The following is a 14,813-nucleotide window of genomic DNA, read 5'->3' as shown; positions in this document are numbered from 1 at the left end:
GAAATACTGTGTATTATGAAAATGCTGAAAGCGCACAGCCGACGAATCGTGTAAAAATGCTCTCACGGTAATAACGCGAATAAATCCGAGTCCCGGCCCGATAGGAATTACGATATTATCGCAAAACGAATGACGCGTAATTTAAGACGCGGTGGCGACGCCCCGCGCGACGGAAAAATGTCGGATCATAAATTAAATAGCTCCCGTTCTTTCTGGTCCTCGTCAGGTACGGGAAACATTTGTCGCGACGCCGTATTTCAAGGCCGTTTCGATTTAGATTTCTCGGCGATATGTCGAGAAGGAAAGGGGGCTTCTCGTGTGCGAGGTAAATTTAACCCCATCCCCCCGTAGATGCACGCGCGAGATATGATAATCGAATTTTGGTTTCCCGCTTTGTGACATTATTACCTGAGGGAAATATCATTTCGGCAAACCCGGAGGCCGCTCGAGGGAACGCGAAGAAGAGAGGAGAAACAGAGAGAGGGAGAAAGAGAAATCATCTTTGTCCTTCCAAATTTTCTATAGAATCAAATTGCAGCTCGGCCGAAATTTCCGCCTAAGGCGCTTTTGCTGTTCCGCATCGGTGAGTTAAGAATCTCCGCGGTTATGTTGTGCAACAGATTGTGTGCAGAATGCTCGTGCGAATGTGACTTTTCGATCATTTCGAAAAGTTTTCTCTCCGCGTACGTTGGAAAAATCTAACGAACTAGTTGGCGCATGCGTTTACGCTGTCAAACACGTTTATCCTCCTGTATAAAATAATTTCTTTGGCACCAACAATCGCGTCGGCTCTCATTGGTCTGTTTCATTTTTCCTTGATTAAAAATTTCGCTTTTATTTAACAACGAAAGTCGCCATACCTTCTACAATAATTGTCGGCGCGAATAAGTTCTTCAAAACTCGATAAGAGAGAGAAAGAGAGAGGGAGAGAGAGAGACGAGAGAACGGAGGTATCGGACGAACGGCTGAACAAAATAGCGACCGAACGTAACTGTCTCTCCGCGTCCGTATCTTTTTATCGAAGAACACATCAAACGCATTTCGATTTGTATCTAGACGGCCTTCTTCTGGCAGCCGTATGTTTTCATCCAACAATGGGATCGTTGCCAGCACCTGGCAATAATACGAAAGTTACTGCAATCTCCTCGGGAGACGCTCTCCGGCTCGATAAATCGTGGACAGCCACTTCGACGTTCGGCTACGAGCAAAAGGACCAACTATAAAGAGAAGCTGATCCTCCCACGGGATATTTCATTCTTTAAGTCGAATAGTTTCCGAGAGTAAAAAGAGAGCGCTCCCCGGTAGATCATGCTAATAATTCACGGAACGTGCTGGACGGTTGCGGCAGGGGGGGAGGGGATGCGAAACTTTTTCTCGCTCGCGTATCGGATGATGCGAAAGTACGACGTTTTGTTTACTAAATAACGGTCTCTTGTTATAAACATACGCACGCATCTACGCACATACAGAGACGCAGCGTGTATGATATTTTATTTAATAATAAATTTAATTCCGCGAGAGATCATCTCTGCCGCGCTGGCGTGCGGAAAATGGAATATGAAAATATAACGAAATTTTCCAATGAATTTTCGAAAACGCTTCGTAATAGGATCCTGCAAAAGGGCAATATCAGAATGTTGCACCAATTGTGAGAGTGAAAAAATAATGTACTGCACTGCAAATTGAAATGTGTTATAATAGCATGCCTGAAACGTGTTAACACGTCTCCACTTTTAACACACTATACTGGCATTTCAAATTAACACACATATGTCAAAGGGATATGCATATGTTAAATGATAAGAAACACACATAAGTGTGTTCCTTTAACACACATGTGTTAATTTGTAATACCAGTATAGTATGTTAAAAGTGGGGACGTGTTGACACACTACGAGCGTGTCATTATAACACACTCTACCTTCAAAAACGGTTTCTACACGAGTTTTATACGCGAATATCAAACACTAATTTTTTACGAAAAATATATTTTGTCCTCATGAATTAATTTCCTCGACGAGGCTGGACGCAGCGATCTTCTTGCACGACGAGCGTTAATCGCACGTTACGCAGAGCCGGAAACATGAGCACCGAGTTGGTCACCGATTTACCGGTCACGATTACATTATTAACGTTATTACTCTTCCGCCGCGGTGCAAGTCGCGGAAGTAACGAGTTGCGTTGCGAGCGTAAGTACGACGGGGAAGTCCTCGTGAGATCAGAAAGTTGGTGGGTACAGGAAGTTCGCGGACCTCGGTAGGTAATCGGTCACGACAGCAATCAGGTATGGACTTTCCGCGATGTCAGGGGCTTCATAGCCCCAAGTTCACTCCAGTTCACTCCGGGCCCGATCGACCTGACTTGGTGAACTCGCAGCGAGATTATCCCACGAGAGATTACCCCGTACCGTCTCCCCGTGTGTCCTTGCAATTATTGTACTGTAAAGAGTCAGTCAGGAGCTACACCGATCACGCTATCCACCGTCGATCCCCCCGTGTATTTCAATAATTACACGGCTACCGGATCGAGTGGAAGCGGCAAAAAGGATACGTGCCTAAGCGTGACCGTTCTGAAACGCTCGCTCCGCCTTCTTACGCTCCTCGAGTTCTACTTTACACTCCCGATTTTAAGGCGATAAGTAAATACCCCCGCAATGATCCGCTTCGCGTTCATCAAGGAAGGTGTCCACGATCAGCGGGAAAGTTGAGCTGAGGCGTGCCGCTCAAAGTTCGATAAGCCGCTCTTCTCGGTCAGGACGAGAGAGTCCACTCTGTATCGATACGTGAACGTCGAGACCTTGGGTTTCGGCCTCGGCGAACTCATGCCGTGATATCCTGATGCGAGATTATCTCGCGATCCCGAGTCTCTATTATGATTCAACTGACAAGCTATTTGTAGTCCCCGAGGGAGGAACGAATGACCGCGCGTCGTCTTCCAGGCGGGGCTGCGATGAAGGCGAGAGGGAGAACGAGAGGAGACTCTCTCGGGTCGGACGTTACAAAGAAACGACACGATCGTGTTCCTCCTCTCTCTTTCTCTCTCTCTCGCTCTTTTTCCCTTTCTCTCCGTCTACATCACTCCCGTTCGTTCCACCTCGCGTCGAGCCAGAACTATCCGTGCGGGACAACAGAGCCGCGGCATTTTTGCCGCGACCCGCGAGAGTCACGAGCGCCGACCACGGAGGGCTCGAGAGGAGAGATGCCGACCCGATATCCCCTCGTAATCCCCTCGTAACCCGGCCGGCCGCTCGACGTGCGCGGCATTTGTGAATTTCGAGCGACGTTTTGCCTCTCACCGCCTATACGCGCTCGCTCGTCGCAGCGGACAAGTGAACCGCGCGCGGTTCGTCATCTCGTTGCACCGCGAGCTAATCGAGCGATACCCCCGGGAGAACTGTCAACATCACGGGGAGCGAAGCAACGGAGTAACCACTCCCCGATCCAGACGATCTCGGACGAAAAGTTCGACCGGGATTAGAATGAGACGGTCGGGAACGTAACACGAGCAATGCGAAGAAGATCGCAGTCGAGCGCGTTCTTCACCGATGTCGGTTGCGTCGCTTGACAACGAGTCATAAATATCCAGCGGCGGGCTCAACAACGGAACCCGCAGAGATGTCCCCGGGACCTTCCGTCGCGAAGCCCACATTTGACGTCGGGATCCGACGCGATGTTCGGCTCGCCTTCTTATCCCGGGACCCAACCGGCGCTCGGTTCTACCGGCCGGACACGGACGTTGCGCTTAGAGTCGGACAGGATTTGTGGCCGTTGCGTGCGTGTATCATCGCTCGGCTCGAGGCTAGTCGCCCGCTGAGCCCGCGAAAGGGGACCCGGTGCGCCCGAAATATGCAGGAGAAGCGGCGAGGAAGCGACTTCGAAACGACCGCGTGGCCAAGGACGAGGTTGCTCCTCGTGTCTCGTCCTGTTCCTCGAGCCGACCTCCTCCGCCGTGGACCTCCCAACAGCCCGTGCGGCTCGACCCTTATTCGGGCAACGCGCTGAAACTTTGAAACTGCGTATCGCACCGTCTCCCGTGACGGCAATTCGTCATGGAAACGCGTGTACGAGACGAGCATGCGAAAGATAAGAAATTGGCGGATGTGCGGTGATGTCTCGTTGATTAACTGTGAAGATGCGAATGAGGTGGAAGGAACATACGACGTCACCACGGGTGAATCAGGGCGTTCCCGGGTCGAATTTTGCGTTCACGTCAACCTTAGTAACGCATCCGCGATATATGTACATATACATATAGTTAAGTATTTGTATACCTTCTATCGTGCGCCTGTATTAGCTCAACTAATATATAGATAAAATATTAATAAGAAAAATAAAAAATAAATAATATATCTCCGTATTTGTAATATTGTGCGTATATTTGTTTTAATTTCGTTCAAAATTAATATTTATTACTTAGACAGTTGAATCAAGTTATAGAAAATTTTTTCCGTTTAAATAATAGTTTAAATAAACTTATGGAAAGGTCCCTTAATATCGCCACTATAAACCCAGTATTCTACCGATCAATTACCTTAAGGCAGGATTTAGGAAAATGATTAGGAATTATAAAGAAAATTAATGGCTAAAATAAACTTTCATCAGGATTTTTTAATTTTTTTGTTACAGTTGGATATTTCGATAGGATTTGGAGATTCAAAGAAATGAAAAGGAAGGAATTGTAAAGAGGGGATATTATTAAAAGAACCAATTCCGAGGTTTACAGCGGATTTTAAATTTTGACTTGGGGCACTTCCGATAAGTACCACACGTTATGGTCCTGACAACTTGTATCCCTTTGAAGGCAGGTTCTTTAAAACATTTAAGCGGAATTTCGTCGGCATTGTGTTCCTTAAATCATGTTTCTCCGATTGAATCGTGTCTACGCGAATATGAGTGTCAGTGTCAGTGTGTCAGTGTCAGTGCTACGAGCGAGAATCTGGATTATTACGGAGCGGTCGGAAGGCAGGGTGTTGGATCAAGAAACCAAAAGGCAACAGAACGCTGAGACGCAGGCAGCGATACATCAAGTATTCCCAGGTACGCAAAATTATACATTATACAGGATGTTTCCGATTTTTACAGACATCTGACGAACTTACCGGAAATAAAAAAATACCCGAGTCGAAAATCAGGTCGGTATTTATAATCCATCATTTTAAGAAATAATGAAGCTTCGTGAACTCCGATTATTTGCCTCGACCTATGTTTACTGCATACAAACACGAAATATTGATCGAAACTACCTAATAACGGTGCCTGAATGCATATCTGTAATTAATTATGCTTTCAATCAATGAGTGTGAATAATTTACAACTGCGAATACCGGCCTTGAGATGTAATCTTGCAAATGTCGATTTCTTTGTCCAATAATGCTCTTTCAGTCGCAAATCTCATCTTGTTAACATCTGGTGCCTTCTTATCGCTTGTTTTTTATTGTCATCGTAACGAGTCCAAATTTAAATCTTTATTAATATACAGCGTTATTGGACATATAACTGTTATCTTTGCCTTTACAGCTTCTTCGTTATCAGGTCTTTTAAGAGCTCCGTCGAGATTTCCAACGTCAGAAAAAAAAGAAACAATATTTTGCATTCTTTATTCATTTGCACCTCAATCCTTGCTGGATTATTTAATATTTGCTTATCTCTAATACTTTATTTGCAATTGAATAAGTTACATATTTAATGCATCGCTGACTGAGATTACAAATAAAGACTAAATGTAGAGGAAATATAAATATTGAGATAATCAAATATTAAATAATATTCGAATAGGTGTTTCTTCAAGTTTCAACATGAGAGTAAAACAGCAGTGAGTCAACATTTGCAGCATCAAGGTAGGACAACAGTTTGCATAGCGTTTATCTCGAAATTCCCCATTGACTCTTCAAATCCAAAGGAGTTTGCAGGGTTAATGTGGAAACAAAATTTCGACTCGGGTTGTCGCGTGAATTTACGTACGTCGATTAAAGCTGATCTTGGAAAATATGCGCCGCGCCGAAAGTAATAAAGGTAAGTTTTTGCGCAGCGTGGAACAGCATCAAAACGAGATAAATCTGTCGTACACGTCATGAGCATCTACCGAGATTAATGATACAAGAATTCACGAGGCGGATACTTTGCGGCGCGTAATTTATTCCGGCTCGTGGTGAATCCGTCGCGGAGTCGTATGCTAATTAATTTGTAGAGACTTTGTACACGGAGTTCAAAGCGGTGCCGCCGTTTACCATGGCGAAAGAATAAAGAAAAAAAAGAAAGAACAAGGGAAAAGAGAAAGGAGACACGGGAGAAGCAGGACAGCAAAATTCGTTCACGCAAACTCACTAAGTTCTTGTGCAAGCACTTCGCTCGGTCGACATCGCCCGTCGTCTGTGCGAAGCCACCATTGAAAAACGTCTCTTTATTTCGCTAACATTAACGAGTTTTTCCCTTCTATAAGAGCGGAAAAATAGCACGCGCCATACATAAAATGCGACGACATAAAGAATATACATAGGAAGTATATGGAAATAGATAAAAATTTCTTTCTCTTTCTCTCTTACTCGCGCGCGTAACGGTAAGTCAATCTACAAAATATATCGAGAGAGAGAGAGAGAGAAAAATCGAGATGAAAGATGTGAAGAGAGCGACGTGAAAATCACGGGCTGTTTACTCACGAGACTCAATACGAAAATTCGCCCGCGGAATGGCTCTTACCTGTAACAGAGGAAAAAAAGAAGCGTTCAGAACGTAATCGAATCGATCTTTCCTCAATTTTGCGACGATTCAATTTTCGAAAGAAGCCCACTCGCGAGGGGCGTCGCGATCAATCAAGCGGTTCTATTCGGTTCGATTTTCGAGAATCTCGATACGCGCGAAGAACGTGTTAGTCGGGGCGAGATCAGCGCTCCTATCCTATTCTTTTCACACTTCGTTTGTCCTTCTTCCCCGTTATCAAGGAAAACGGAGTTCGCCATTTAAATGCATCCGGACGAGATCTCGCTGGCGCCTGAGAGGAGCTCGGGCTCAGTGTTCACCGTAAAACGACTTCATTATACGACATCTGCGATTTTTCCAGCCACGCGACCCAGATTCGACGAGCTTAGACGGTGGCAGTGCTTTGCGCGATTTTAACATCCGTTAAAACAGAACAGAACAGAAATTTGTACATCATTTCTATATTTATAGACAAGACATTTTAATAGCATCTTTAACATTTTAGTAGCCATATTTCTCTAAACTTGCATCTTTCGTTCGCGATAACATTGAGTTTCGGAAGGAGCCGCGGCGGACAACTCATCGAGAAGAAACTTAGGCGATTCTTCCGCGTAGCGATCGTGGATTTAAGGTGAGAGGTAAAGAGGTTTCATCGAGTCGCGTCAAATTCGCGATAAGAAGATTTCGGGTGGCGATCGGGCGCGTCTGATACGCAGGATGAGAACGTCGAATCGCGGATAATGAGCTCTTGAAATCCTGTTTCGCGGATATGAGCCCGAGGAGGACGTGCCTCCACTCATCGCGATGAGGTCGGCCGCGAGGAGAGGGCTGATTATTTGAGCTTAATGGGGCAGAGATGGGAATAAGGGGGATGAAGGGAGGACTAGCGGAACTGGACGAGGGACGGAGAGGACGTAACCGGGACATTTAATGGCGGCCACGAAACGGCCCGGGACTTCGATCGATAAAAGTGGCCAGTTTATTTTCCAGAGGCAACGCGTACCTACTCTAAAAAATAAGAAAAGAAAGGGCGCACACTCGAAGGTCTCCCTCTCATCTCCCCCCTCCCCTCTCGGTCTCGTGGGTACCCGACGAAGAAATTGCTTGCCCTTTTTTGCTTAGTCGACTAATTTCGGCCGGCGGGAAGTCTCGAGCATACTTTAACATTAACCGCCCGCGGGAAGAAAGATCTAGAGAGTGCAGCGCGGCGGCGCGTTCCTCGTAATTAGTTTCGACGATCCGCGCGATTCGGCGCCGGCGAGATAAGCCGCGAGTCGCCGCGCGTCCGGGAAATTCGCGACTAGAGGAAAAATGCGGGATGAGCGAGGATAATCGCATCGGCGCGTCCTCCGAATATAACGCAGACACAAATCTGAGGGGGATTAAGAAACCCCTTGAAAAACAGACGACTCCCCGGACTTCGTCGGATCACGCTTACGTCGGATTATCGTGAAAATTTCATACGAAAAGGAACTAATCTCTATTGCACTTTGTTCATTTCATATATATATCATTTATATACACATAATTAAACAATATACGCGTAATATACAGGATGTCCCTCAGTGTCCGTGATGTGTGCAGGTGGGACAGGTGAAACTGAACAGAAAAGCCGTGCACCATCTTGCCAAATGCACGGAGGGATGCCGAGGGAATTGTCGGGTACACCGTATAATTAGTGCGCGATAAACTCGGTCGGAGAAGGCAAAAAGCACGCTTTCCACTGTAAATCGGGAAGAAACGCGGGGAAGACGGAGGAAGGAAATATTTCGAGCAATAGTTAAAGAGAGAAGAGGGCGGCTTTGAACCGTGTTGTCTCAACAGCCCAACATTTACGAGAACGTCGGAGAGGCTACCGCTCGAAACGGCCCATCGCGATGACGCAGTGATACAGATAGCCGCCGGATGCGGCCGGAAACTAAACGCTAGCGCGCCGGAAATGACGTCGGCCACCTCCGTGCACTTCCTCTTTCCAATGGGGGAAATTTGATCGCGGCCGCGTCGCGGAACGAGCCTGAATCGTAATCGGCTGATTTTATCCTGTCGACGGGACAGAATCGCCAAATCGCGCGTACCGCAGCGAATTTGTCACGGACACGGCTCGAGGTTGATCGACGCGCGTCGGTGAAGCGATCCCGGGCCTTTCAGGAGGGATTTGTGGCGTTTTTAATCGGGCCGAATCGACAGAGAAAGAGAGAGAGCGAAAGAACAGCGTAATCGCCAGCGATCTACTTCTCCATTAACCCTGTCATTCCCAAATTATGATTTATCGGTTTTAACGGTTTTCCGTTCCGGTCTGGATTGATATTCGCGAGCGAAAATTCATCGCCGAGCGTAATATAGACGTACGACTACATTCGACGCGAAAACGCGAGTCCGTAAATGGGACGGCGAATGAAGACAGCGAGCGAGCGAGCGACTCGTGTTTCGTTGATCGTTGCAATCGCGAGCGAATAACCGCCGCCGTGTGTTCCCCCAATCGAACGCTAATTAAGACGGTTCCCTCGGATAGCGTGAAAAAAAAACGGAAGGGGCCGACCTCGTTCCGAGGCTTAAAGAAACACTGATATATCGTAAAATGACGTCACGTACGCCGCCCTCCTCCGGTTCTGAGAGCTTCCCGGGAGAGTCGTAAATTAAATCCGCTTTTTTTCGCGTAATCTCGGCTAATGCGAAATGCAAATGTCGGTAATACTTCCGGCGGCGAAAAGCCGGCGGGCCGATAATTGAATTTGCGTCGACGCTAATTGTTTCCTCGGTTCGCACGAAATGCGTGCCGTTTCGTTCCGGTCGTTCGGCCGTCCTTTCGTTACAGCCGTCGGGTCACGCGACACGCATAACGAGGCGCGCCGGCGGCCGTCACCGTCGTCGACGGTGTCGCCGGCCGACCCGGAAAGCCACGATCCCGTATTCACCCGCCGTCGATCCGTATCGCCCGTTAAGTATTACCCGCGAGGTTATTAAATCGGGATATAGCTCTCTCGCGGAGCACGTCGCCGCACGGTGTGCGGCGTAATTAATGCGCACGACGTTAAACAGCCGTGCGCCGATTTCGCGTAAAATTGCGGTCGCGCGCGCTCTCTCCCCCCCTCCCCCTCCGTCCCACGCTTGGCCGCACGACTCGATTCGCCCGAGAGATACGGCGGTGATTGCGAGGCAATCAATTTCCAAATGCCCGGCCATTTATTGTGTCAGTTTGAGCGCGAATGGTTCCCCTTCGGTGACAATATCAGGGCGCGATCATGCAACGTTCCGTTCAGTCGACCTCGCGTGACGCATGAAGGTGAGAATCGCCTAAGTAACGTTGCAGTTATGCCGATTGGGTTACAACGGTTCGATTCGAAAGATTTCGACCTTGTATAGACACGTGTGAGACCGTGAAAATCGTGTAATTCTCGATTTAGGAAATAGCGCGGTGACTCGCGTGCATTGATAAAAGGAAAGTATTTCAAAATTTATTTAATATCAGTTAAATAAAATTATAGGATTTTCTTCATCCTCGACGGTTGGACGAGAGAGAGATCCTTTTCCCGACCGGTATCGCGTGTTTGGGTTTAGATTCCGCCATTCAATCCCGACGTAATGAGCCGCTCGCGGTGAAATACCGTTCGCGATGCGTGGCAGATGGCCGCGGATGTTTATCACGATGACGTACGGCCGCGCGATTCTTTCTTCCGCAGTTTTATTGAATAAGAGCGCGCGGAATAAGATTTACCGGGAAGCCGAGTATTCTTTATGGACTCTCCGGCCAACTCGTAAACTCGGAATCGGCACGGTCAACGACTTCTGTCCGATAACCCCGGGAAGACGCCGATCGGCAAACGTCGCCGTCGTTCCGTACCCGCCGGCCTTTCGCCCGGCATCTTTTTAACGGCGAGCCGTGACCATTCCGGTATTTATGGTCGCCGAACTCGCGGCGAGCGAGCGAGCGAGCGCGGCCTACGAGCGGAAATAAAATTCGATGGGGCGGAACGGCTGATGGTGGCAGAACGCCAAAAAAAGAGGAGGGAAGAAAAAAAGAGAGGGGGGGGGGAAGAGAGAAAGAGAGAAGTCGCGGTGGCGGTACCGGCTTCGCGTGCATACGATAAATCTCCATAAATATGTATGAACGCGCAGTCGTCCGGTGGGAACTCCTTGTTCATGTAGGTTGGTGGCTTCGGATCTCCTAGGCTACCGTGTATACGCGGTAACTTATGGAGAAATTAAGTTCATCGACCCGTCGGCGCGCCGTCCGCAATTTACGGCTCGTATAATTGGAGGCTTTTTCGGGGCTGCGCGATAACGCGACGTTTCTCCGTCGAACCCGCCGTCCCGCGAATTCGCGAATTCAACGGAGGGATCCAACGAGGATTCGGCGGAATAACGTCTACGAAGTGGACGCCCCGCTTCTCTTTCTCTCCCTCCAGCGTCCTACGTCGCATCTCGCGAACTCATCGGATCGCGAGAATTAATCGCGCCGTGTCCCGGCCGTGATATTGAGCAACATTTCAACGGGGCTCCGATTTATTATAACGAGCGACACGGATCGCCTTACACTTTGTAACCCTCGTCGAGCGGTCAGGCGACATCGAGTTGACGGTCATCGAGGGAGACCGGGCGTCATCGGTCATCCGAAAATAGTTTCGAGATACGGCCGGGTCCCGAGGAGACACGCCGGTGAGATCATTTTTCAACGGCGTTATCGACGAATCGTCCCGCGGCTCTCTCTCTCTCTCTCTCCGACGGCGACGACTACCTTCGTGTGAGGTAGTACGGCGAGCCCCACGGCGGTAATAACGTGAGAGGCCATGAGTAATGTCGCACTTGAAGCGTCGCGGGCCGACGCATAGCGTGACGCTCCCTTGACGTTTCACGTATTATTAGCCGGTATTCATTACCGAAGTGTACTAAAGAATCGTTGCTATTCGCAGAATCGTCGCGGAACGCCGGGAACGGGAAGTATCCCGTAGTTGAGAGCTACGCATCAAGAGAGGTCGTGATTCGCGGACGGCGGGAGGGTCTGGTGTACTCGCTCTGTGAATTTTAACACCAACATGGTTATCATTGGATGTCCAACCGACTAATCGTGCGTCTGATATAAGAGGCACTCCGTATAGAAATTTTCTTCGATTTTCCCATACATATTTATGGGATTAGAACGCAAAGTTCTAATCCCGCAGAACAGGTTGTCCCACTACGATACCAATTGGGAGTCCTGCTTTCATCCTAAAAACGGGATGAAGCCTCTTTTCTTCTTTTGATGCTGATCGGCTGTGCGGGAAATTATAGAATAGGCCCGGCCAGGTGAAGTCGGCGCGGACGGCTCGATCAAGCGATCCCTGTGCGCGAGATATCGCGTCGCGCGTAATTTTCACGGTGTAATTAGAAGTCTCGGGCGCAGAGAGGTAACTGCGACGTGACTGCGACGGTCGATCGAGTCCCGTGAAATTTGACTGGTGCTCCCCGCGTAATTGTGCGCGCATTCTACGCGTTTTATTGCAAATAACGTTGCGAGATCCGTCGACGGAAGTGGATTTCGCCGTGAGCGAGCGCGCACTCGAAATATCTCCGGTAAAATAGAATTGCTGAACGGCGACGAGCCCATTAAAATCGAGGGCTGCACTTCAAAACTATTAAATGGTCCGCCCGAACTTCGTCCATTTCGTTGGTGCCGAATTCAATTTACGACGTTAAATTAAAGACCGCGATTATAATTAGACGCGAGCGCGAGCGTACACACCACATATACACGGATTTGCGCTAAATGGAGTAACGTGCCGGAGGTGTACGGATGTGTAACTTGTTTTCCAAGTTAACGATGTGTGAATTAAACGTACAAATAGGATATAAAGGAAACGACGGAACTGCCGTCGGGATACTTTCGTGCGGATAATTGCAATGCATTATTCGGGATGTTTGCTTCGACGGATCGTCCGAAACGCAAAATTAATATCACAAGTGCCGTTGTTTTCCATTCAGTTGGCGAAACGTATTAAACGGAGAGATGCTTCACAACCCAGCTCCTACGGACGCGCAGCACAGCGCGGTCAATAATTAATTCGGTTAATTGTAATAAATGATAAAGAGTGCCGTGGTTCGCTTGTTTGTGTTTACCGAGATAGCGGCTCCGATATAATTAGTTCGATAGAGTCGAAAAATAAAACGCGACTTGCAATATTCGCCGGCGGAATATTCGTCTCCCTCTTTCTCGTTGCTCCTTTCTTTCTTTCTCTCTCTCTCTCTCTCTCGAACGAACGAACGAACGAACGAATTTTTTCCCTCCCCAAATCTACGCGAATCAACGCGCGCCACCGTTGCACCGACATCGGGTATAAACTGTAACTCCAAACTGAAATTGGCATACAGAGCGCGCGGTACTTCGTTGTATCGCGATTTCCTATTTGTCGGTGTAACACATGCACCTGCGGCAATCACCTCCACACGTCGACGCAGTTAATAGTATTATTTGGGAAAACAAGTACCACATTGCGCGGCCGCGGAAGCGTGCAATTTTCAATTGTCCGAACGTAACGAACCTCACTGCCGTCAGTCGCGCGGCATTTATAAATTTCAATTAATCGCAGAAGCAATTTCCGCGGAACATTTACGCGCGCGACACTTCCCGTATATAATAACCATCATAACGTCGAAAGAGACGCTTCCGCCCTGGAGTTAAGTACAGTTTCGGGACTGTATTAATAAATAAGGTAGACGGAGGGTATGGAGGGGAGATTTTTAGTCATCTCGTGTGATATACAGACATATCGGTTGGGTCACAACAGGTTGTGGATGTCGAATCGGGCCGGATATGTCCGATAGGCACGATTATCGTCGGAATAAATCTCCGCTTTCGAGGGCAAAAAGAGCGCGACGCGCTCTAGCAATTAATTAGCTTAATTAATTCTTATCTGCGACGTAATTTACGGCGGCGAAGAAACACGGGGCGAGGCACCCGGTAAAAACCTAACTTACACTCCCAAAAACGAAGGGGCGCCAGAGGGAGAGCGTCGTTTAAGCGAGAACGCGTTTGCGAGGCTTGCCCGAACAAAGCGTCTCTCTCTCTCTCTCTCTCTCTTGCTCCCTGTCCTTCTGAGCAGGCGAAGGACGCTGAAGAATTTCGAGCGAGCGAGTAACAAAATAGGGAGATAATTCATAGCGTAGATTAGAACGACCCGCTTCTTCTACAGTCCTTGCGAGAATCGCCGCGTCTTCGCTCAGGATCTTGTTTCATACGGCTGAGGATAAAAAGCCGCGCTCGAGCCACCCTCGCAAGAAAGCCGAGACTCAATTATCCGGTCCGAATGATAAAGCCGATCTTAGACGACTCAACCCTTTCCCGGGGCCTCCCGGCATTCGTCTACGAACGCTAAATATATCTTCTTGATTCTCAAGCTGACACGACGACGACACGTGACGCTCGTGTGAGAAAAACGGAACTGGCAATCGGAAAAGCATACTTAGCGTTCGTTATGCGTCTAGAAATAAGATCGGGCGTGATTTTCGCGAGCCGCTCTTGATTCTTCGGTAAGCGGGGAGTGTCTCATTGTATTTTTCAGCGCGAAGAACTCGCTCTTTGAAATTGTCACTAATTAAATCGATATTCCAGCGATAATCAGTGATTATTCATGCTAATTTAGCGAATATTCACTGATTAATGGAAACTCTTCCATTAGCTCTTTGCAACGCAACCTCCGTAACTGTGATCACTAGTGGCTACTGGACTGCTTCTCGGTGACAATGGGCTGATTGTACTTTAGAGAGCGCGTATCCCCGACCGTCCGGTTGCGATTCTGCGCGATCTCTCGCCGGTCATTAACGCGCGCACATCACGCGATGCGCGGTGTAAAGTGAACGGTCACGTGTGTCGAACGAAGTATATTAACGGCCACAATGCGCGCATCGCCATAAGAGGCCGCGCAGAGGGCCGTATTAATAACCGATATAAACGTGAGCGGGCACGATAAATACGCCGGACAGAGTTAGGCCGGGGTCGCGTTTAACAAAATTATGACGGGTTCCCGCGGGACACGCGAACACGTACGAATCTTCCGCGGCCGTCCCCAGTTGGCGTGACAGTGGGATTTCGGGCTACATCGTCGACGTCATGTCGCGAATGCGCTCTCGCATTAGTTATCGATA

General features: G+C 48.3%; 1 protein-coding gene across 1 annotated transcript in view; it reads right to left on the bottom strand.

Moving 5' to 3' along the window:
* The window catches only part of LOC106748027 (mannosyl-oligosaccharide 1,2-alpha-mannosidase IA), a 357,345-nt gene that overhangs the window by 153,445 nt on the left and 189,087 nt on the right, over positions 1-14,813 (bottom strand). The gene's annotated exons all lie outside the window — the stretch shown is intronic.

Source organism: Dinoponera quadriceps, unplaced genomic scaffold (genome assembly GCF_001313825.1).
Source record: "Dinoponera quadriceps isolate SergipeBrazil2010 unplaced genomic scaffold, ASM131382v1 scaffold2662, whole genome shotgun sequence".
In the NCBI taxonomy this organism is placed as follows: domain Eukaryota; kingdom Metazoa; phylum Arthropoda; class Insecta; order Hymenoptera; family Formicidae; genus Dinoponera; species Dinoponera quadriceps.
The sequence above is the reverse complement of the archived record's forward strand: the minus strand, read 5'-3'. Positions and strand labels throughout refer to the sequence as shown.